Raw genomic sequence first — 24,292 nt, 5'->3', positions numbered from 1 at the left:
AACTTTAGAGTTTCATGAGACCCCAAATAATATTTTGTTAATTCTCATCAGAAAGAAGTGATCGAATATTCGACTATTCGCTTACTATAATTTCTGCAATGGCCTCGAAATAATTAGAATATGTTCAAATATTAAAAGTGAAATACGTTCGCAAAGTACTAGTACTCAATATTTTCTTCTATTAGATATTGTTAGGATGAGGATTTAGGAGTTTAATCAAATCATTTTCCTATTCAATTGAAAAAGCTGACGCAAGATTGCCAAAATAAGGTCAGAAGATAGCAGAACTGATGTTCGTTTGGAAACAATGGCAAAAACAATGGAAAACCACAGAATCCAGACTTTGCAGAAATTTACCAGAAAGGAACTGTTTTCATTACTATATTGTGAATAGTTCACACCGACATGTCTTCCGTGTTCTGGACTATAATTCATTACCTATTAGAATTTTGTATTCCAAAATTATTTTTCAGATTACCTTTTTTTTAAAAAAGTGTGTTCATTAGAAGTTTATATTCCAAAATTTTTCTTCAGACTACCTTTTTTAAACAAGTGTGTTTATTATATCGTCTGTTCTGTACCATATGATTGTATTAATGAAATATTTAATATTTTCAATAGTTTCGATGGAAATATATAGTTCATTAAACAAGAAGAAACTGACAAGAAGGTTTCATTTCAGGATACCCATCTGATAAGAACAAATTATAATACTATTATTTTGGATTGGTTTATCGGATCAATTAGTTATGGAAAATATATCAATTACCCATCTCACCACTTTCAAAAAAAGAAAATCAATTTTTTTCTTGGAAGGACGAATAGAATTTATAAAATTTATTCACAGTTCTCTTTCAGAAAAAAAAATATCAAGAGATTATATGAAATATTCAAAGACAACTCCCATCCACAATCTTCATAAAAAAAAAAATTGCTTTTCAATGTGTCATCAAATGAAACAGTAGATATAACGAATTCCAGTAGTACCGGTGGTAATATGATTACTTTTGGATCCATTCCGTTTATTCAACAATTATCTCCACATATTGTTAACGTTTTGAAACACGATACTGATAATAAATAGCTTTGAGTAATGTATTGCCAAAAATAATATTTATTCAAAATTAAAAAACGAACTTCACTTTTCATGAAAATTAATAGCATACCTTGCATAATTTGCACTTCGTATAGCGAACAAATATTGGATATACAAGTCAAAATCCAAAATCTAGAATTACAGAACACTAAAGTGATTGTAGGCTTTCAAAACATTCATGTATTCTCTTAGGTGATGTTATGAATCTTGATAATAACATGAACTATGCAGAGACCAAAATTATCCATTTAGAAAATAATCCTACAAAACGACTCTTGAGTAATGAGAATTGAAATTTTCTATGTTTATATACCACTTGTATTTGTAACTAACTGTACGGCAGTCTCGTCCTACAAGAACATTTTCAAACGAATACTATATGACTTTATAGGACGAAACTGCAGTAACATTAGTTAAAAATACAAGTGATATAAAAACACAGGAAGTTTCAATTCTTATTTTCCATGATTTTCCACCACGTAGTAATGGTTACATTCATCAATTTATCAAAACGACTCTCTTTAGAAATGGTTGAAATTAATGATGAAGCTATGTGTATGAACAAAAGAGTGACATAGACCAATTAAGTGAAATTCATTAATTTCTTTCGAAACTATAACATTTCTCCAACAAATTCTTTTTAAATTATTTGTGTACCTTTGTATATGCATAATACTTCAAATAAAACATAAAACAACTCCGGAATAATCCAGTGACATCGATCAGTCACTAACATGCTGATGATAGGTGCTCTAAAATGTACTTCAAATGCCTTGAGGAAGTCATAAAGATTGTCGAAAGATCGGAAGAGTTAAAAGAGTGTTTTTACTTGAAAAAAAAACCGACTGAATAGCAGCTATCCACCATATATATGTGCTGATGGGTGAAACAACCAGTTTGTCTCAAGCTTGAATGAAGTGTTTAAATGTCTGTGGAGTATTAGTTTTTTATATTTGGGGTGAAAATAACCAGGTTCAATTCAATGCCACAAAAACATAGGCATCGGTTTTCTTTAAAAAAATAAATGTTTCCGAACCGTATATAATAAGTTCAGGTCAGACAATTCCACTTTCTGCTTCGATAAGTGTGTTGGGATTAAAATGAACACCAATATCTCTTGGCTTCTCAAAAGCTTGTATCATGGTTCCGAACCAGAAAACTGTACACACATCAGCAACTTTTGATGCTTTATAAAGCTCAGATCAGCCTTCTTTGAAGTATTGCTCCGCCCTTAAGCATACCCTGCGCCCTGCTGGATTCCATCCAGAAAAGAGCCATCTTCTTGATTGGAGACACGAACATCACTTACAACCTTGATAGTGTGGAACAGCGAAGAAAGGTTGGAGATTTTTCTCTCTTCTATAGATATTTTCACGGAAAGTGTTCAAGTGTTCAGAAATAAGCGATGGACTGTGGCTGCTCATCGTTTTGAGGTTCAACTCATTACACCTCGAATTTCACTCTTTCATTTGGAGAATTGCGGAGAACTTCCTGAAAATGTTTTTCTAAATGGATTTATTCTCCAGCGATTCAAATTAAATGTGAATCACTAAGCACCTTAAGGTTTTTTCTGTAGTGCTTGTGTTTTGGCCTTGAAAAAAGTCACTTGTGAAGAAAGACAAAGACAGATAAACGTATTCTTCATGATATCATCATCGTAACATAATCAAATCTTCTTTGCAACTGATATTAGTTAACAATCTCTATTGGAAGACAAAGACTTTCATTCAGAATTTATATCAGCTGAACTCCCTGCAGCGGGGGGAGTGAATATCCCTGCCAGATGAAGTGTAATTCTTGGAGGATGTCTTATGAATCTGTCTATACCCCCTTCTGTAGCAAAAGAAGCAGAATCTGTATCAGGAGAAGTGACCAACTACCCCTCAGTAGGTCAGCAAACGATCATGCTCAAACGATGTTTCGCCCAAACCAGCAAAAACACTGCACTCATTTTGGACATACCTACCAAACTGAACGAATAATGTGCCTCAAATATGAAACTATTATTCATTTTCTAATTCTTCAAAATTACTGAAGATTATCTGATAACCCTCGTATCATGAAATCCAAATAAATAAATGATGACCAGCAAGGACATAAAAGGGTGGACTTCACCGTTCATCCACCCTACCCCCTGATTATCGAATTAACTCCGAACGAATAGTTTGTCATCGTGACATATTGCAGATATTATCGTGGGGAGGGTCCGCGTGTGTGTGGCAAAAATAGGAACTAGCATTCGATAATGGTCAATTTGTCGAACGGTAATGTCTAGTTAAATTATTGATCAGTCGTGATTCACTGGGGGTTGCTAGGAAGGTCAATGTCGAAGATATGTTTTTTATATGGCCAGATAAATCGTATTATAATGATAGTTTGCATCCCTTGTTTTAAAAACAATTAATTACGACTGGTACATGATTCGGACTCCTAACCTAGTTCGGTAATATCAAAAGTAATAATTTTAAACATCAAACTTTCACCGTCACATCGTATTCACCTTTGATTATAGTATTTACTGTCAGGCAAAGGTGGTTATCAGAATGTCTAGTACATTACGAAAGTTATCCAGAGTAATAATTATTTTACATTATCAAGTCGTAGAGATATGGCTTCAACAAGAAGTAACCCAGAAAGCAATGATGCTGAAGAAGTTGAGACGAATACTGGCGAGGATATAAAAACATTCTTCGAAAAATTCACGGATCAACACAAAATTTGACTTTAGCTTTAAAGCATTAAATTTCAATTATTTAGGTCGTAATTCAACGAAAAAATAATAAATAAACTGCATGAAAAAGTTAGCTTTTTTATTTAGGAAACTGTTTGAACGATATCTTTCAAAATCTGTGGTTTTAATTTTTAATTGAAAATGAAACCATTTAAATAAAAAAATTTATCATTTTTATTAAGTTTAACTTTCAACCTAACTCACAAAAAAGTAGAAAATAATTTAAAAGTGCACACCTTTACTTTTTCTTTTATGTTCATAGGTACTATCTCTCAATAAACCCCAAATATAGTTTCCCATCATGTTTTCATGGCCTTGATAACGTTGTTCGAAGCTCATAATGTCCTGGTGAAAACGGTCCCCTTGCTCTTCTGAATACGCTCCCATATTTTTTTGAATTTATCTAAATGAGCATGCATCATATGTACTTTTAATGACATCCTGCAGCCCATGGCCGCAACATTTTTTAGCATATTTTCAACTAGATTTTTGTAGTTTTCGGCATTGTTATTTCCTAAAAATCCAGAAACGACTGCTTTGAAACTATTCCAGCTCGCTTTTTGAGTACGAATCAGTAACTTAGGAAACTTTTCATCGGCGACAATCTGTCTGATTTTTGGACCCACAAAAACCCCAGCTTTAACCTTTTCTTCTGATAACTTCGGAAAAAAAATTATCAAATATTCAAAAGCTTCTGAGGTTTAATTCGTGATATTAACATCATCTAGCAAATTCCACAATTTTGAGCGAGAGCCTAAAAGCTCTGCTTTACTTTTTGGCAAATTTAAATCTTCAATCAAATCATTAAAATCTTCTGTATTGATGATATGATGTTTTGGTTGTGGTGTCGGTAAAAACTCCTTATCGGAATTACTTTAATGAGAACTGAGAGATGAGCTACTTTTCTGTGATAATTTTTTCGGTGGCTCAGGTACTGGTCGTGTCAGATCGTGTGCGACTGGAGCAGAAGAAGATTCAAGATCTGGATATTCGATAGGTTTTGCATTTTTACCTCTACGTCTTTTGCTCAGATTCACAATGCAAATGTAGCAGTCGTTAACGTGGTCTTTTGGTTCTCGCCAGATTCTTGGTATTGCAAATTTCATAGACCTTTTCTCACCTCGATACCAACCTAAAATATGGAAATAGAAATTAATATGTCTATTATATTTAATTCTTCATTCAATTAAAATTTTCTCACCTTCCAAATATCTTTTTCAGTAACTACAAGCAACATGTGGAGCCCATGTCTTGTCTTGGTTCCGTACCAGACAGCCAAAATATGCTTGGTAGGCTCCACAGAGAACGTAAGATGTATATTTAATTCGTATTTTATATCTCAAACTTTAATAAATTGCCCACATATATAACAAAATGCATCTACATCATATTTACATTTTCTCGACGACATTTTAAGTTATTCTAGATTTGTCAAAAACACCTGATCGTTGTTTATCACTCTAGTGCCATCTATCAGCACTGTGTGAACGTTAAATCCCCACTCTGATCGCGCGGTATTTTTAAATGTATTAAAAATGATTAAAATTTATAAAAAATTCAAAAATGAATATTATTACTACAACTATTACAAAAACAAACCTTATACCAAAAAAGGTATTTTCTGTTCGTTTTTGTTCATAATTCAGCAGAAAATTATAAAATAAACTTTAGGACAAAGAGCGAAAATTATTTTGTATAGTCGTGTATTGAAGAAATATACACAAAACTTAAAGTAACAAATCTCTGAGTTGAAAGAGGAAATAAAAATTCTCAAAATCCAAATGCTGTCAAAATATCAACATGGTTTCTGTCAAACAATTACTTCGAATATATCTACGATTCTCTAGATAAAAAGAAATATGTGGAATCACTGTTCTTCGACTTATCGAAAGCATTTGATATTATTGACCTGAGGATAATCGAAAGTATATTGCATTCACTTGGTTTTCGTGGAAATGTTTCGTCATGGCTGATGGCATATATGCGCTATCATCTAAATATCATGAGATGGACCTGGGAGTTTCTCAGGAATCGATTCTGTGTCCGCCGATTTTTTTGTCATTTAAAAACGATATAATTGACCATATTAGTTCAAGTTCTGTAATTCTCTATGCAGATTATACTACTACAAAAAACTGAATAATTTAGCAGAGGAATGCAGAGAAAATAGTTTGTATGCATTGTTTGTTAGATGTATTATTATACATTTCTAATCACCAAAAAAAACTAACTTCAGTACTCTACATTCTACTGAGTACCCTTCATATTGGAGAATATTTCTAAAACGTCTGAAGCTTTGATATAAAACTTTTTTGTGTAACATTTTTTGATAATTTCATTCTGTCTCGAAGTTCTAATGAAACCTTACTGTGACACGCATTCTATGTATCTACCTACGTTCAAGTATGTAGTTCCTCACACCTTATTTTACACTTACTTCTATTACTGAAAATGGTTTTGAAATTGTTCTTTGAAAATTGTTTTTATTGTCATTCATCTGCCTCCACATGATCATATAATTCCAGTAGGCTTCAGTGAGTTGAGCGAAGGCCCAAATGTTAATAATTAACTTGTTATCACAAGCATGAATTATGATATTGCATCCAAAATTCATTCACAAGCTCATTGGAATAAAATTCGTGATATATTAAGGCAGATTCTTTGAGAAATTATTAATCAGATATTTATAAAATCTAGATCAAGCCTAGTAGAAGCAATACATACATAGATTTTAACAAAACATTTTTTGTTCGGTTATACTTTTTTTCATACTTTCAGAATTATTGAAAAATTGGTCGAAAAAATTGATTGTTTGAAAGTGATTGACAGTGTTTCATGATGAATTTCACTAGTTTGGACTTCCATTGTCTGATATTTCATAAAACGATTTGAAATCTCTGAAATAACTAAAAAAGAAGGATTAAAAATTAAAGAAGAAGAATAAAAATGAATAGCTGAAAAAAAAAACAATTATATCAAGCAAAAACCTGAAATGAAATAATAGTGAAATAAAGTACAAGTAAAATTGAACAAAAAATAAATAAAATTAAATTTAAAAGTTGAGAGATTCCAAGCCAAGTTAATTCACGATGTTTTGATTGTTAGTATCCACAATCGTCTTCGGTTGATGACTGGACAGATTCTTCCGCGAGCTGACTATTTATAGGTCATTTGACTACTTTCACTTATCTCTGCTTTCCTTTTTCCGCTTCACTGGTTTAGTGGGAGATGACCGTTTGGCGGGAGTTGACCATTTTTCGCTTGATGATGGGTTTCCATATGTTGTGTACCTCTACGCTAGCTTGGCTGAATACATTGTTGGATAACATGTACGCGGCTTCTTTGAATTTCCTCCTAAACCAACGTTTCTCTTTGTGTATGATCTCAGCTTGGGATCATTCGATGTTATGTTGATGGATTCAAACGTGCTCTGCTATTCCTGATTTGCTGGTTTCCTCTGGCTGTGTGTGTTCCTTGTGCTCGGCAATGCGAACATTCAATGTCCTCTTAGTTTCACCGATATAGGATTTTCCGCACTCACAGGGTATCCGGTAAATGCAATTCTTGGAATCGCAGTTCTCGTTTGGTGGCCTGGTTTTCATGAGGCTGCTACGGATAGTGTTTCCGGATCTGAAGCAGGTTCTGAAGTTGTACTTGGATCCAATTCTTCGTATCTTTTCCGATAATCCTCTGATGTAGGTAAGTGCAAGCACTGGTTGTGACGGTTTCTCTTCCTTTCGGGGCTCCTGCTGTTTTTTAGCCAAAGTCTGTTCCACCATCGCTTTGGAGCAGCCATTTCGTTGAAGATTTTTGATGATGTCTAGTTCCTTCTCGAGACCCTCCTTCGTATTACAAAGTTCGAAAGCATGGTCTAATAGAGTTTTAATTTTTTCTCTTTTAGTCGATTGATGGTGGTTGGATTCGTGGTTCAGATACTGTCCCGTGTGAGTGGGTTTTCGGTATACAGATGTTTCCCACTTAGTGTCGGTCCTCTTCACCAATACGTCTGAGAATTTCAATTCGTTGTGGGCTTCCTTCTCCATTATGAGAGTGATGAAAGGTCTTACGCTGTTGATGTGTTTCGGGAAGGCGTCTAGTTCAGTATTCCCATGGTTCCATATTATGAAGGTGTCATCAACGTATCTCAACCAGTCATGAGGTTTCTTGTGGGCTTCTTCAACGGCCAGAGTTTCAAACAACATATGTTGGCTATGACTGGTGAGAGTGGAGATCCCATTGGCAGTCCCTAATCTTGTGTGAAGAATTCTTCCTTCAGTTGATAATAACAGTTTCGTACACAGCATACTAGAATTCCATAATTACTTCTATAGGTAAATTCGTTCTTCTAGGTCCTCGTCTTCGGATAGCTTCATCTGTATGATCGGAACGTTGGTATAAAGGCTCTCCACGTCGAAACTGATTAGTTGATCTTCATGTGTGATTTCAATTGCCCCTAGTAGTTCGACAAAATGCCTTGAATTCTTCACAAAAGATGATGTTTTTTTTTGTAATGGTTGTATTATGGGGAGTAAAAATCTAGACAAGTTTTGTGTAGCCGAATCTCTGGTTCCACCGGTGAAACTAAGAGGCCATTGAATGTTCGCATTGCCGAGCACACAGCGAAGGGATAATGGCAAATCAGAAATAGCAGAGCACGTTTGGACCCATCAACATACACATAAAGGAACATTGGTTTAGAAGGAAATTCAAAGAAGCCGCATACATGTTATACAACAATGTATTCAGCCAAGCTAGCGTAGAGATACACAATATATGGAAACCCATAATCAAGCGAAAAAAGGCCAACTCGGCAAAAAGGAAAGCACAGATAAGTGAAAGTACTTAAATCACCTATAAATAGGAGGAATCGGTCCAGTCATTACCCGAAGACGATTGTGGATACTAACAATCGAAACGTCGTAAATTAACTTGACTTGGAATCTCTCAACTTTTTAATTATATTTTATTTATTTTTTGTTCAATTACACTTGTACTTTATTTCATTTCAGGTTTTTGCTTAATAAAATTGTTTTTTTCAGCTATTAATTTTTATTCATCTCCTTTAATTTTTAATTCTTCTTTTTCAGTTATTTCGGGGATTTCAAATCATTTTATATAAATAATATCAGACAAATGGAAGTCCGAACTAGTGAAATTCATAACGAAAAAATTGACTTAGGTTCTATCAAAGGCCTAATTTGTATTTCAAAAAGACAAAATTGTCAACGATCCAGTGTTAAACCTTCTTGAAACTGTCAGAGCTATTAATTGTCCAAGTAAAAGAAATGGTATCAATAGAAAGGTAATTTCCGTTCAATTTCAAATAAATTTATCCCTATTCCCATTAAAGATTCGGGGATTGGGGCCCACACCGGTTGTGTTTGAAAGTCACAGGTGTGATAATACGCGGAATTCGTTCTTTTATGTAACCAAAGTTGACGTGTACAAGCATTACTTTGTTGAATTTCACAAAAACCCGAAGACCCATACGAATACCGTCAAGGGATCGTACGTTAAAAGGTAAGATCTTGCTAATTCTTAGCTCGCAAATGTTTCGACTTCCGAGGTTTGTCGTTAGTGAGGGGGTGACAACTGGTTTACAATTTTTAACAGATTATTTTCAAAAACAAATTTTTAAAACTTGTCATTGAGCCACTCTGTGTTTGTGAATATATGCTTATAGATTTTTTTTCATTTATACATGCAGCTTTGTCAATAGGTTTGTATCTTTATTGATCATATTGTAATTGATTGATTGTATTTTGGATAAAAATGTAAATAATAAACAATTGTAAATGGGCAATTGAAGTGTTAATTTATTCATACTCGAACGTTGTTCATCGTACCTTCATAAAAACAAATAATAATTGTTAATGAAATGTTGTTCTCCGGAAGAGGCGTATTAACGCTTGTCGTGTTCCTCTGCAGAGATCCGGATGGCCAGCGTCAGGAGAGGACCTGCACCTAATTTGTCAACTAGCCGCCGAAACTTCCGGAGCACCGCCCTCACATCGCCAAGGTGACACTGTTACGGCGATAATTATTATTATCAAAGGAGATTCATTCGAACCGTGACTAGTCGAAAATTGAAAATCCGGGATTATTGATCGATATTCTGTGGATATTTATAATACACTACTGTTCAACCGAATCAAATGCACATAAATCGGTGCTACTACGAGTATTTCACATGAATATTTAAATTAGAATTTTGAAACTACATTTCTGAAGTTTATATAATGGTTTCCTTTTTCTGGAAATAATCACACATGGATTTCTCGTATACAAATCAATCAAAATGCGTGCCATCCAATATTTGAAAAAATCCTTTTCAGCAAATGCTTTCGATGTGTGAATATAGGATAAAGAAAATAACTTTTTCTTTTCTAATTTCTTCTAAGTTATTCATTCGTTACGACCGGTTTCAGTTTTTTTAACCATTTTCAAGTAAACTGATGCATTTTGACAAATAAGTTCTTGAATATACAATGATACAGCCAATGTGCTTTTGGTACCTGCAACAGGTACATGAAATAACAAATGTTACCTGAAGTATCAATACCAATACTAAAACAATAACTATTTAACAAAATAGTTGAAGCTTTCGCAGCCGAGGTTTTCAGTTTGAATATTCTTTGGATTTGCCGTGGATTTTTGGAATTTCTTCCTGACGTATCGCTGAAGCGATTGGCTAGCTTCTTCAGAGGTTTATACAGCTTGAGTTAATATCTTCGATGACTGGATATTACGGCATAAATACGCGTAACGCGTATTTATAACTAGAACTAACGCTCAACATTTTTTCTTCTACTATTTTTTTGAATTGTCAATTTCTCTCAAGTCTTCGAAAAACAATGCGTCTTCATAGGCTTATTGGGAGTTTATTTAATCTTTTTCATTACCCCATTCCAACAATCTTGTGTCATGTGCTGAATGTATGCCATTTTCTTCTAGATATAATTTGTGTTGTCCATAAATTGGTTGCCCCCTGTCATCCAGTATCTCACATAAGTATAAAATGACGAGCTCTGTCTGTGCCTTTGTTGCACTGCCTGCAGTCAAAGTCTCCGTTGTACAGCCCCATTTTGTTGAGGTGTCCTCTCAATGGGCAGTGCTCAGTGAATAGACCTGTTAGTGTTCCGATCCCTGCTTTGAAGAAGTTCTTTATTTCTTTTCTCGGACGGCCACTTTATATAGGTTTTCCCGTGTGTATCCGAGTATGGTTTTCCTGTACTCTTTATGAATATTACACGAAACACGTGTCGAGGTGTAAAAATAACGATTTGGTGTTGGGAATAAACTCCAGTAATATTCATTACTACACCAAAGGTTCCAAACAGTACATCATATGTACTCTTTGTTATTTATAGACCCACCTTCCAATCTGGTGGCGTACCATAGGCTCTTGGTACGCCACAGCTGGTTCAGGCCTATATATGGAGCTGATTATCTTTGCCTGGCACACTCATGAGCTTTTTCTTTGCCTGCGATGCCTGAGTGTCCTGGTGTAAAATTTGATCACTCAGTATTCGAAATAGAACATTGAATCGTCATGTCACCACTCATGTATACCTTGCTCATATTGTTACGAAAAGATATCATAACTAGTGCTCAGAATCGTTTTATATTTCTTACTTCCATGAGACACAAAAAATTATGCTCCCAGAATTGACGTCTTGATGATGATGGCCATAGCAAAACAAAAGCAATAAGGTATTACTTCCTTCCTGCATGCAGTAACTACAAATCATGCATATGAAGTTGATGCCAATTCTATCAACTGATTCATACGCTAGTGAGTATATAGTTACTAGGAACTGGCGTGGTTTCCTCTTGTTAATTTGTGAATGCACGCAAAAAATACAGTATATTTGATTATATCTATTGAAATAAATCTCTAAACTTGTGCGAGCTAAGGATTAACGAGGTGTCAGATTGTAACGTGTGATTCCTAGCACGGGTTATTTCATGTATCACATAAATGAGTGAAAGATAGATTTATGTATATGTGTGGTTTGGAAGTGTTTGACAATAAAATGTTTCTGATCAATTCCTTCCGATTGGCGATGGCCTCAAATGATCAACGTGTTTCTCTATTATTGCATTTCTTTCATACTGATAGTATGTCCCATTTGAATGAATTATTCATATAAATTGAAAAAGGAATATTTTTAGGAGAAATTCGATTTTTGAGAAAAAAGGTTTTCGGCTATCTACTTCTCCATCATTCAAAGTGGTTTTCATGTAATGCAATGTTGATATAAAAATAGTAGTTTCGTAAGGACTGTTTACTGTTCAAATGAAAGTAGTTATTTCGAAAGGGTGTTTTATTTCTGTTCATTTTTGAAAGAAACGTTCGTGTAAGATCTTCATGTCTTTGTGAAGAATTTTTATTGGAGGTATTTTTTTCCTTCCTCTCCTGTACATGTGTACATACTCTTACAAGAACCGATACAAGAACCGATTTGGCTCTTCCAGTGACATAGAATAGTAATTTTCCTGAAAAAAATGTGTGCTGGGTCTTGTATTTTCATCCAAAACGATGCTGATAGGTGGTAAGACAACATATCTCGTCATAAAACTTTGTATTAGACCATTTAGGATAATAGCTAGTGTTCCATGTAAGTGATATTTCATATCAATACTCTTTCATATATAACATTGTGTAGCGTGCCTATGAGTAATATCTGTTTCAATTTCATAACTATTATTTATAATACAAAATGAATGGGAAAAATAGTTTTTGATCTGAAAGAAACTTCTGTGTATGATCTACATATCTTTATGAAGAGTTTCTATTGTGGTTATATGTTTTTCCTTTCTTTGGAAAATTCCTAAATTTTTTTGTTTGGTCAGGGAGAATTAGAAATACAATTTTTTTTTGTAACTAGTTTCTCCTGAAAGTATTCCCTTTTCAATATGAATGAAGTTTTAATGGCTGGGATTCAATTTTCTAACGTCTAAGTTAGTGGAAAACTGCTGAAAACGACTCTCCTCTATAGGAAGACGCAACAAATTGTTTTTGGTTCGGATACCTGGCGACACTGACCTGCAAGATAGCGAAGCTATTGAATCCCTTACATGGGAGGTCTACGCGAAAGTAGCGATTCACATTGGATTTGAATCGATGGAAATTAAATCCTTTTGGAAAAACGTTCTCAAAAAGTGTATTCCACATAAACGCAGTTTTCCAAATGGAAGAGTTTTTGAACAGTGAAGTTCGAGGTGCACTGAGTTGAACCTTGAAACGATGAGCAGCCACAGTCCGTCGCGTATTTCTGATATGTACCGCTCTTGGTGAAATCAAATGTGCCAAGTCACTTGAACACTTTCCGTGAAAGTATCTATAGAAGAAAGGCAAAACGCCAACCTTTTTCTATGTTCCATACTATCAAGGTTGCAAATGATGTTCGCGTATCCAGTCAGGCGGATAACTCTTTTCTGAATAGAATCCAGCAGCTTCAGGGTATGCTTAGGTGCAGAGCTTCATACATGAGAACAATACTCCAAAGAAGGTCTGATCTGAGCTCTATAAAGCATCAACATATGCTGAGGTGTATACAGTTTTCTGATTCGAAACAGTGTTCAAAGCTTTTGAGAAGCAGCCTTTGTAATTCCAGCGACATGATTGTGCCAAGACATATTGGTGTCCATTTTAACCCCCAACAAACTCATCGAAGTAGAAAGCGGAATTGCCTGACCTGACATTATTAGGTACCTACATCTGGTTCGGATACATTTATCTCTTTGGAGAAAACCGATGCCTGGATTTTTGTGACATTGAATTGAACCTGGTTACTTTCACCCCAATTCGAAATTACTTCTAGATCCTCATTAAGATATTCAACATCCGGCTGCCGGTGAAGATGTGCATCCGCAGCCAATGTCTTAGAATCGAAATGAAATGACGAGACAAGTGTGCTGTCGTCAGCAAAGCAATACATTGGTTTCTTGGTTTTTTCCAATAAGTCGTTGATATACCATGAAAAGATGGTTGGAGAAAATATGGATCTCTGAGGAACGCCAGTGTTAATGGTAAAAATATTCAAGAGATATCCATCGATGGCCACTCGCAGGGAGCATTATTTCAGGAAGCTGGAGAGCCATACACAAAAATGATCCGACAATCCATAGCATCAAAGTTTGGCCAGCAAACCCTCATGCCACCCACGGTCAAAGGCCTTAGAAATATCAAGCGCAACAGCTCTTGACTCTAATGTACCTTGATTGCGGTATTCCAAATATGGGTGACATACGATAGAAGGTCGCCTGTTGATCTTTGTTTCCGAAAGCCATATTGATGATCGCTCAAGATGTAAAAGCCTTCCAAATATTCAAGGATATGATGGTTCACGTCTTTTTCCATGATTTTTATATCACTGATAGGAAAGCGACTGGTCTATAGTTATTTGGAAGATTTTTCTTGCCCTTTTTGGGAATAGGCTGAACGCCAGCAATCTTCCAACAAGAAGGAAAAACCCCTGCCTTCTAAGACAGGTTGCAAAGTCTGCAAAATACTGGTGCGAGTTCATTTGCGCACTTTTCAAGTACGATGATGGGAAGTAATTTCCAGCATTGTGAATCCTAGCGCGGGAATAGTGAGTGGTGCCTTTTCCAAAAAATCTACTTTGAAGGGGAACGCAAATTGTTCAGCCAATAGATTTGCGTTTTCTATGACTGGTGTTGCAATTGAACCATTCGCTTGTGTTAGTGGTGAAATTGTTGATTCTGTAAAGTTTTTATTAAAGCTACCGACCAGAAGGATCTAGACCCCTTGGGATTGGCAAACAGTTTATCCCTAATTCTCTGATTGTGAAGCTCTTTGCTTTCATTTATTCTAAGTTTGCAGCTGTTGCGAGCATTAAAAAACCTAGTTCGGTTTTCGGCACTGGGATTTTGACATTGAACACTAGGACTGCAAGAAGACATCTTTCGAAATATGTTACCAAGCAATTGTTAGAATACAGCAGGAATAAGCTGCAGAGCACATACTTTGTGCTGCTGATTCGGTGCTGTTGACCGAATCAGCTGCTTAGAGTTTGGCAGAATTTCATTTCTGCCATCTCACCTCAAAGATCACTCACCATATAATAATCCAAGAAACTGAACTTATTTGGTCGAGTTCTGATATGTTTGAATCACAATTAACACTTGTGAGGCAGTGGAGAATCAAAAAGACTTACTCACTTTGGACCCAACCTTCATACTGTGAAAATCTGCGTAATGTCCACATCAACTTTGTTGACGTCAAAATGTTAATATTTTCTCAAGAATCGACATCTTAATGAGAACTCACATTTGTTAAATCTGTCCCCTTTGCCTCGACCTGTTGACCTCGGGAATAAGTAGTCGAACTTCCGCTATTTTGATAGCTTAAAATTCACCCCTCGATTTTTCCAGCGCATTCAAGTTCAGACCTGCAGAGCCGGTGTTGTCTTTCATCTCAACGTATAACTTTGTTGGTATTGGGGTGCCTTTAGGGGACGCTCTGACCACATGTGATTCTTCCGAATATGACGTTTATGTATATAAATATATAAGGCGACTTGTTTTTCTAGCGAAGCACTTGAAGGGCTCTGAAACTGATGAACACGTGCGATTCACTTCATTTTGGTGGTTATGGCGTCACTGAAATCCTTTATCTGGTGCCCCAAAAGATAGGAATGTTAAACATTGAATTGAAAGGATCAGATACTTTTCAATAAAATTTTTAGCAAATACATTTTCTGCATATAGAAAGTGTTTAGGAAAATTTATATTCAGATTTTGTAGAATGGTAAGGTGTAAATTGTATTTCGGAAAAGAGATACAGAATCTAGTCGAATTATGAATGAACTCTTTTGGGATTTTAGTCTAAAAATGTTCTAAGAGAAAACATCGAAATAAATTCCACAATGAGTTTTTCCCAGATTTAGATACCAAACTTTTCCAAACAAAATTGAATCTTCAAATAAATAGATTCGTTTCGTTTCCTATTTTTCACTTTCTAATGAAGAAGTTGAAATCCAAAACAGATTTTCATACAAACCAACTCCAATTATCTCTTTGAGTTCGTTTATATAATTTGTACCAATAATTTTTTTTTTAAATAATGAGTTACTTTTGACATGTGTCAATACTTCATTATACGTGAAATTCATCGATGAATATATGTGGTGTTGTTATAATTTGCGCCACATCAGTTTGTTCCAATTTGTTCAAAAGTCGGTCCAATATAGTAATAACTAGTAAGTTAAATTTGTAATTCACTAGAACTATACACATTCCATAGTTCGTGATATTCTGCTATTCAAGAATTATCGATTGTTAGGTGTATCGTAAACCGCCACCTTCAATTTTTTCATCTTTTCATTTTCATCTCTTCTCCTTGTATGCCAGCTAAGCCTTTTCTTATAATTGTGGTCTATTTTTCCCAAAGCCAAAATGATCCCACCCCTTGAGATAATCCCCATTCTTCACTGAGCAATATTTTTTTGTTTCGGATGACAGCTTGACTGCATTAACCTTTCTATATATATATATATATATATATATATATATATATATATATATATATATATATATATATATATATATATATATATATATATATATATATATATATATATATATATATATATATTTCATCAACTTCTGAGAGTTGTCGTTCGTATGGGGGCGACAGCTGATTAACGGAAAAAACAGATTTCAAACAGATTTAAACAGAATCACAACCTGACATCATTGTTTTCGTTTCAATGCAATAACATTCCTGAGAATTAAGTGCATACTATCATTTCATTTTAGTACATGTCTGGCATCTTACAAAATACATTAAAATAGCCCTCTAAACACCATAGATAAAAATCAAATCTCAGTATTCATTTATTAAAAATTGAAACCAAACCTAATAAGACAGCCTTACCTATACAGTAAGGCTGTGTTATAACAAATAACACAGCCTTACCTACAGTAGGCTTCACTTACAGACTGTAAGTGAAGGGTACCTGAGTGTCGGCCCAAGGTATCAGGTATATAGGGTGTAACTGAATAAGTGTGAAACATTCAAGGAGGTGATTCCTCATCGAAATAAAAGTAGGATCTTTCATATAAAGAAATTTCATTGAAGCATCCCTTGTTGAGATACAGCCTCTTAAAGGGGGTACATAAAATGTGTATAACAATTTTTTTCAAAAGCACTAAAAAGTTACAATATTGAAATCAACCTGACATTTGGTACTACCAAAAAGACACTTAGCCAGAAATTTATTTGGTTTACCCCATGGTTGTAAGGGGTGGAAAACTCAACCCCTAAAATTTATTTCCAGTGTAACTTTTTGTCTTATTATTTGTTTACCATTTAAAAATTTATTTCCGATAGCCTGTTTTATTCTAAACAAAAAATGTCTCATGGGTTTTTGCCCAAAATAAACCAGTTCGCAGCAAAAAATTATTTTAGAAACAACTAAGAGATACATCGTCATAAATGCGAAAATACGAAACTAATGTATCTAGTAGGTCGCTATTAGCGATAGTGACAATTAAATTGGTATGACGCTTTCAGTTTGTGAATTTTAGAAATTGTTTTAATACTAATTGTATGTTGTTGTTCTGTTCTTAATTTGTTACTTTAATAATTCACTTGTTATTGAAATGGCATACACAAATGCATTACGTTTACGGTCTGTCGCAGGGGAATGGGTTAGAAGCTTCTAGAAGATATGCTGAAATGTTTCCTCAACGGCAGCATCCTTCACATAGAATATTTGCTCGACTTCATCAACGATTACGAGAATATGGTTCATTCGACAAAAGAACGCAGGATTGTGGTAGCCATCGAGAAGTACGAACACCACAGCTTGAGGAAGCAGTATTTAATTTGATTGAAGAACAACCTACTACCAGTACTAGAGAGATTGCTTTCCAGCTAAATGTTGATCATATGACGGTATTTCGAATTTTAAAGGAACAACTCTTATACCCTTAGCATCTGCAATGAGTACAGGCACTGTTACCGCGAGACTTTCCGAACCGTCTTGAATTTTGCAATTGGATGCTGGAAATGATTAGAAGAAATTATGACTTTCTGAAGACGATAGAATTCACAGACGAATGTAGTTTTTCTCGGGACAAGATTATTAATTTTCATAATCACCACATATGAGTTGATGAAAACCCCCACGCTATTGTCGAAACTAACCATCAAGAACAGTTTTCTCTCAACGTGTGGCTCAGAGTTATTGGAGATGATTTAATTGGGCCTCATTTTCTACCTCCTCAATTAAATGGTGAGGCATACGTTCAATTTTCAAGAGGAGTCAGAAGGAATATGTATTTTATGCATGATAGGGCTCCCACCCATTTTAGTCAAGTAGCACGTTAGCATTTAACTGAAACATATGCAAATCAATGGATAGGTCGAGGAGGACAACAGAACTGGCCTGCTCGATCCCCGGATCTCAATCCTCTCGATTTCTCTATTTGGGGCCATTTACAGCATTTGGTTTATCGTACTCCTGTTTGCGATGTAGAGGACTTAAGAAATGGCATCATCGATGCGTGCAGGGTAATCAGAGAGACTCCTGGAATATTTGAGAGAATACGTGGCTCAATGCGCCGATGTCTAGACGCATGCGTAATCTCTGAAGGTAGACATATTGAACATTTACTATGATTTCTACACATGTGTGTTTTATTATTAGTAAATTAGTTTTTTTAAATGAATATATCAATTAACTTTTTGCTATATTGTCATTAATATTATTGCACCATTTATTGAATTCATTACTTATAATTTTTTCTGAAATTTTTTAGGTGTTTGTTGACAGTGGGAAAGTGTTTGTTATTATTTTTTTCCCAGATCCGACTGGAACCTTTTCTCCATAAAACTTAAATCATTGAAAAATATATTGGCAGTGGTTTAATTTGAGTTTAAATGGAAGTATGATTCAATAAACGTTTGATATATTTATTCTTTGAAAGATAATTTTTCTGGAGGACTCAATTTCTATTATTGTTTTTTGAACATTCCATAATCTGAAAAATAAACAAAGCTATATCAATAAAGGATCTGCAGAAATATAATAAAGGATAAACTAAAAAGTTCACCCCGAAAAGTACTGCGTAGTGTAAAGCACTGAAGTGTCCAATTAGCCAGTAACTTGTATTCATAAATTTTGACTAAAAATTGAATAATCAATAGAAAAAAAAATCTATACCCAGTTGGTCGACATTTCCACTTTCAAAACCCAAAAAGTCACCTGAAAACATTTGCTTCAATTGAAAATAGTTCAATTTATTTTGACACACGTGAAAATAATAAAATGTCTAGATGTCCTGTGCGATAGTCTACATGAATACATATACAGAATGTTTTTTGAGAATTCAGTTGAGGTTCATATTGCCCTCCTATCCTGTTATCTGTCTTCTCTTTATATATTCACGTTGTTCATTCATTTTCACATCTAGTGGTCTTGAGATTTCACCTATATAACTTTTCCCACAAGAACAATGTATATTGTATATCCACTCTTTCGTTTTTTGAACGTATTTTAGGGTTTATTTTGTGCCAGAAGAGGTCTCTATATGTTGGTAGGTCTAAGTTGTTCTGACACCATATCTGCAATTTCTCAGACAAACCTGGATAAAATTTACCTTACAAATAAAAATTCATAATCAACTTCCTTTTCTTGATTTTATGTTGATGTTGTAATACAAGGAATGTTTATCAACAAAATCTCATACTAATTATATCTCTATTATAAATCTCATCATCACGCTAGCGAGTTTGTATGATTGGACAAAGACAGTTTGCAATTCCGTTCGTAATCTGGAAAAAGCTCTCAAAGAAGTTGGTAAAAGTAATATATAGATACCACAATAATCACAAACCCAACAACAACAACACAAATAATTCACAACTAACGTGATACCTTATGTTCCCGGTTTGTCTGAGAAATTGAGACGCATTGGTTACAGATATGATATAAGAACAACTTTTTGAACACATTGAGATTCTATTGATACAAATTAAACCCGAACATACGGTTGAAAAAACAAAAGGGTGGAAAATATATATATATATATATATATATATATATGTGAAACCTCAAGACCCCTCGATCTGAGAAAAAATGAATCATCGTGAATATACAGTGTGACAAACTTAAGATGAATACACCCCTGTATTTAAGTCAGACATTTGATTTTTGGTACAGGCATAGATCTTCATGGGCAATACTTAGCCCGAGTGACAGCCTTGAACCCTGCCTACTGCGTTCCTGTGAAAAGGATATTTTCTCGATATTTTGCTTCGCGTGGATGATACCGAAATAAGTTATTTGAAAAAATTGCTTGGAAATCGATTTTGACCCTACATACCGAGTTTCAACACAAAATTCGAGTTTTTTATTCAAGTCCAATTTTTAATTAATGGTTCTGAATAAAAAGGAAGCTACGAATATAATAAATTCGTTATAATGTAGGAATAGAAACGACAACCATAATATCCATTATGAATACATTCAATTCATTGATTTTGACTATTTCTGTAGCTTCTTACTCGAAACCATCAACTGAAAATCGAATATCGGGTTGAAATTCGGTATGGAGGGCCAAAAACAATTTCAAAGCAACTTTTTCAAATAACTTATTTCGGTACCTCCAACGCGAAGCAAAATTTCATTAGTTCGGACTTCCATTGTCTCATAAAATGATTTGATCTCCCTAAAAGAAATAATACAAATTAAAAAGAATAACTGAAAATAACAATTATATTAAGCAAAAAATCCTGAAATGAAATTACAGTGAAATAAAATACAATTAAAAAATAGAACAATTAAACAAAAAATTAAAAAAATAAGAGATTCCAAGCCAAGTTACTTCACGACTTTTCGATTGTTAATATCCACAATCGTCTTTGGGTGATGACTGGACTAATTCCTCCGAGAGATGACTATATATTCACTTATCTCCGCTTTCCGTTCCACTGGTTTAGCGGGAGATGATCGTTTGGCGGAAGTTGGCCATATTCCGCTTGATTATGGGTTTCCATATGTTGCGTATCTCTACGTTAGCTAGGCTGAATACATTGTTGGATAACATGTATGCAGCTTCTTTGAATTTCCCCTTAAACCAGTGTTCCTCCATGTGTATGTTCTCAGCCTGGGACCACTTGATGTTATGTTGATGGATCCAAACATGCTCTACTATTCCTGATTTGCTGGTTTTCTTTCGCTGTGTGTGGCCTCTTAGTTTCACCAATATAGGATTTTCCGCATTCACAAGGTATACGGTAAATTCAATTCTCGGAATCGCAGTCCGCGTTTGGTGGCCTGGTTTTTGTAAGGCTGTGTTTCCGAATCTGAAGCAGGTTCTGATGTTGGACACAACAATCGAAATGTCATGAAGTAACTTGGCTTGGACTCTCTTGATTTTTTGGTTTTTTATCAAGTATTCATGTGAACTATCGCATACGCCATCTGGGCATTCATTCTTTTGACGTGTATCAGAAGAAATATGGCTATTTACGATTCAGGCGAATGTTTTCAAGTAAATTTTTGGGTTTTGAAAAAAGAGAGATTATTTTTCGAAACGTCGATCACTAAAAAGAGTACATTATATAATTTTTTATCAATTGATTATTCAATTCGTAGGCAAACTTTATGAATACAAGTTACTGACTAATTTGTTCTATTCAGTGGTGTGTATTACGCAGTAACTTTTCAGGGTGAACATTTCAGTTTGTCGTTTATAACTCTTCAGCAGATTTTCTATGAATTTAGCTTTGTTTATTTTTCAGATTTTGGAAGGTTATACACCCTATAAAGAGTAAGAGACGTTGAATATATATTGTTTCGCAAAAAATACCACAAAACTCATTATGCTCCCAGCCTTTTGTGAATGTCTGTCGAAAGGGACGCGTGTCCGTCTCGTGCCCTCAGCCCGAATCTGGAGGACAGCTGGACCAATTCAACGTTTCTTGTGTACCTACACCCTCGAAGAAGGTCAGAGGGCACGCGGGAATGAGAGCGGCATACATATAGCGTCGTGACTTATGACGGACCGTCTGAGCGTGCACCTGGCGCTAGTCTGGTTCTTTGGCAAGCAGCCATCAGCCCCAGCCACCCTCGAGAACGTGTTCCACTTCCTCCCGCTATACCTACTTTGACAAATATCAAACCACCGTTTCCTATGACGAAGAGGTATTTAAGATTTTACGAGGGGATAATTATATGAAATATATGTTTATACTCGATTTAGAAAATAAGTAGTAAATGTGGAATAAACGCGATTTCCAATGTCACGGTTACTGAAAAACAGGTAATGTTGGTACGACTATAAAATCATACCTTTTTCTCAGAATAATATTCTTATCTTCATTTGACTCTTCTCTAAGTCCTTCGTCGTCTCATCTTCTCCAGAATTAGTATTTCTATCAAGTCCTCCTCGTCTCTATATTCTTTATCCTTAACTCTGTCCATCCAACAAACAAAGTAACCCAAACAATGGTAGATGCGTGATCACCACGTGATCACCATGCACATTTGCATTTATTGGGTGAAATAAACAAGCCTCCTGAGGCTGGCAATGGGCTGGCGTAATTTATTTTAAAGTTTAAAATATCAAGTACTGATACAGCGGAAGCAACTGCTAATTTGTGTCCCCAACCTCCACCTAAAAAAAATCCTATAACCGGCCGCATATTATTAAAAAAATAAAATGAAACTTTGATCGTTCCTTAGTGCGACACTATACAAGCAGCCTTGCTTGGTAGATTATGTGCACTATGCATGATAATGTTTTGGAGCACATGTTGCTTGTATGGATAGAGTATAGTACTTATTATCTTTATATAAATCTTTTTTATTTTCATCCAAGTCTCTTTTTTTTTTTTCGAGTCTCAGGCCAACGTCATCTTTGCCTTTGATGTGTTTTTATATGACTGTTTTGTACTGTTTTCATGTAGAATATATGGACTTAATCAGGGTTTGCATTCTCTTTCGAAACAAATTCAATCAATAATATTTCTCCATCAATGCATATCTTATGGAGCAAACTGATAATGGCAAATGTCTTCATTACACGTTAAATAACCATGGCAGTGGTAAAAAAGTATGATGAACTGTCTCTATTACGAAGCGAAAACTGTAATTCCGCGCAAAATTTTGATGAATAAATATTACTGATAAATTATGTTTTGAAATAGAATACCCACCCAAATTCATTCGCATATTCTAAAATAAATAGAAAACAAACAGTTATATTACAGTCATGTAATAAACATATGGCTTCAGAGACATTTGATACCAATTTGATCAACACAAACTCAACAATCACAGTTTTGTTATGTTCTCAAGTTCTTCATTTCCCAACATTTTTGTTCATGAGTTGCTTACTTCAAGCTGAAAGAAGTTATTTAGTTCTTAAATCTGAAGTAGAAGATTATGAAACCATCAAAAGTAAAAATGACGTTGAGTTGAAGTGTCTTTTATATTTTCAGTACTCTTCTGCTATCGATCTTGATTTTGAAGAGGAATAATTTTTTATTTCGTAGTGAAACATCCTGTTTTTCAAGAGACATTTTTTTTATTTCGACGGGAATGTTGTTATTTTCAATTGTGGTTTGAAAGCTAAATAAATGGGTTTGTACCCGCAGAACTCTAACGATTTTGCCGTGCGTGTCTTTTCTGAAGTAAAGACAGGCCCGACGAAGCCATTGTATAACGAAACACGTGTTGCGTTTTTGTAAAACTGTTTAGGAAAATCTCACAATATAGTGTTTTGAATACATTAGTTATTGATTTTCATCAAGTATCAGCCAATAACATCATGTGATTTTGTCTATTCTGGTTTATACAGGGTGTTAGTGAATAAGTGCGACAAACTCCAGAGGGTGATGCATGAAAAATAAATGACAGTTTGCTATTGTTCGCAAACGCTTCGTTTTCCGACCGAGATACGGGGTTTCGGAGTTTTTAAATTCCACTTTCAATTTGTGACAAACAATCTCTGTTACCTTTTATTGTCATGAGAGCTGTTTTCGTGCAAAAAAAATTAATATCTTCAAGCGTATTTTTCATTACTTTAATATATTATCAAGAAGTATCTAATATAATGACATTGAACAGAAAATAACACTAATGAATAAATAGTCGCAAAGCTACAGCAAATGTTCAAAATGACCTACCTCCCTCATATTTGATTCAAGATTCAACTTCTTGCCTCGTATTCGCGGGTCTTTCGACAGAAGTGAAACGAACTGATGACTTATAAAAACCCCAAATGCACACATTTAGAGAATTTAAATATAGCAATCGAGCAGGCCAATGTTCCTTACCTCCTCTACCAATCCAACGATTTGGATATAGGTACGATATCTAAGTGATTACATACATTTGTGCATCATCATGCATGAACCAGAAGTGTTATATTAGCTGTAGAGGCATTTTTTCAAGAAAAACATTGTGGGAGGAAATATGGACCGA

At 34.8% G+C, this 24,292-nt stretch overlaps 1 protein-coding gene and 1 pseudogene across 2 annotated transcripts in view; one reads left to right on the top strand and one right to left on the bottom strand.

Moving 5' to 3' along the window:
* LOC111504188 (uncharacterized) overlaps positions 1-24,292 on the top strand; it is a 442,392-nt gene that overhangs the window by 172,153 nt on the left and 245,947 nt on the right. The gene's annotated exons all lie outside the window — the stretch shown is intronic.
* Positions 4,529-5,238, bottom strand: LOC141481137 (uncharacterized; annotated as a pseudogene).

Source organism: Leptinotarsa decemlineata, unplaced genomic scaffold (assembly GCF_025532065.1).
Source record: "Leptinotarsa decemlineata unplaced genomic scaffold, Ldec_3_MD MMD2_tig00000035_RagTag_RagTag, whole genome shotgun sequence".
Classification (NCBI taxonomy): domain Eukaryota; kingdom Metazoa; phylum Arthropoda; class Insecta; order Coleoptera; family Chrysomelidae; genus Leptinotarsa; species Leptinotarsa decemlineata.
This window is presented reverse-complemented; position numbering and strand designations above follow the sequence as displayed.